The sequence below is a fragment of the Grammomys surdaster genome, unplaced genomic scaffold, assembly GCF_004785775.1.
Source record: "Grammomys surdaster isolate TR1022 unplaced genomic scaffold, NIH_TR_1.0 126300, whole genome shotgun sequence".
Classification (NCBI taxonomy): domain Eukaryota; kingdom Metazoa; phylum Chordata; class Mammalia; order Rodentia; family Muridae; genus Grammomys; species Grammomys surdaster.
This window is the reverse complement of record NW_021621100.1, coordinates 1-1,223: the sequence shown is the minus strand read 5'-3', so window position 1 is coordinate 1,223 and position 1,223 is coordinate 1. Positions and strand designations below refer to the sequence as shown.

At 54.1% G+C, this 1,223-nt stretch overlaps 1 pseudogene; it reads left to right on the top strand.

The window, feature by feature from the left end:
- Positions 1 to 175: 175 nt before the first annotated feature.
- Positions 176 to 1,222, top strand: LOC114614100 (annotated as a pseudogene).
- Position 1,223: the final 1 nt, after the last annotated feature.

Sequence of the window (1,223 nt, the reverse complement as noted above, 5' to 3'; positions counted from 1 at the left end):
GAGAACACATACTTCGAGCCTCCTTCAGCACTCAGAGCTGGGAGGGACCTCCAAACCCCCTCCCTTCCTGCTCCTGCATGTAAGAGTCCAAGCACTCAGTTACCTCCTTTCTTGGACTCAATAATAAAGACCGTTTCTCCTCAACGGAATCGACTGCCCCAGTTAAGTCACCTTTTCCTTGGAGTAAAGCATGGTCTTCATTCAGTGATCCGGAAGTTTGAGTAATCATGGCATTTGGGTGCATCTCCTGTCTTCTGCCTCAGGTACCTCCATGGCCGGCTCTGAAGAGCTAGGTTTCCGAGAGGACACACTGAAGGTTTTGACTGCCTTCCTTAAGCGTGGTGAAGTTGCTGGGTCCCCTGTCCAAACTCCACCTAGGAGCCCTGTCCAAGAAGACACACAGATTTTCTGAGCCTCCAAAGATGCCTCCCTTGTCCCCTGGGGAGAGGAGCTCCTCCCAGGGAGTCCTCTAGGCCCTGCTTCCTTCCCCTCCGTCCCTGCTATGGCCCAGCCACTTCAGATTTCTATGCCCTGGCTGCCCAGCGTCTGGAACAGTTGGTACAGGACCAACTGAAATCTCCGCCCTGCTCAGAGTTCCAGGGACCCCCACCCACGGAGAAGGAAGCCCTGCTAAGGAGGCTGGTAGCCTTGCTGGAGGAGGAGGCGGAAGTCATCAATCAAAAGCTGGCATCTGACCTGGCTCTACATTGTAAACTGGCCCGCCTATCAGCAGGCTCTTTTGCAAGCCTTGTGGAACTCTTCTCTAGCCTGGAAGGCAGCTCCTCCCCAAACTGCTCCAGCCCCTCCATGACGTGGGCTGGGCCCCCACCGCCATCCCCAGATCCACTGACACGCCTGGCACTAGCCATGGAGCTGAGCAGGCATGTGGCTGGGCTTGGGGGTACCCTGGCTAACCTCAGTTTTGAGCATGTACACAGCTTCATACCCTGGATCCAGGCCCATGGGGGCTGGGCAGGCATCCTAGCCACCTCACCTGTGGACTTGAACTTGCCCTTGGACTGTCTCCTCTGACCTGGCTGCAGGTGACTGAAGTGTGACAACACACATACTTAAGGGCTGCAGGGTGCAGGGTGGTGATGTAGTACCTTTTCTTTTTTTTTTTTCCAGAAACACTGTATAGAAATGTCTCTGTATTAAAAGTTTTGTTAACTAGAGGAGAGAGAGAGAGAGAGAGAGAGAGAGAGAGAGAGAGAGAGAGAGAG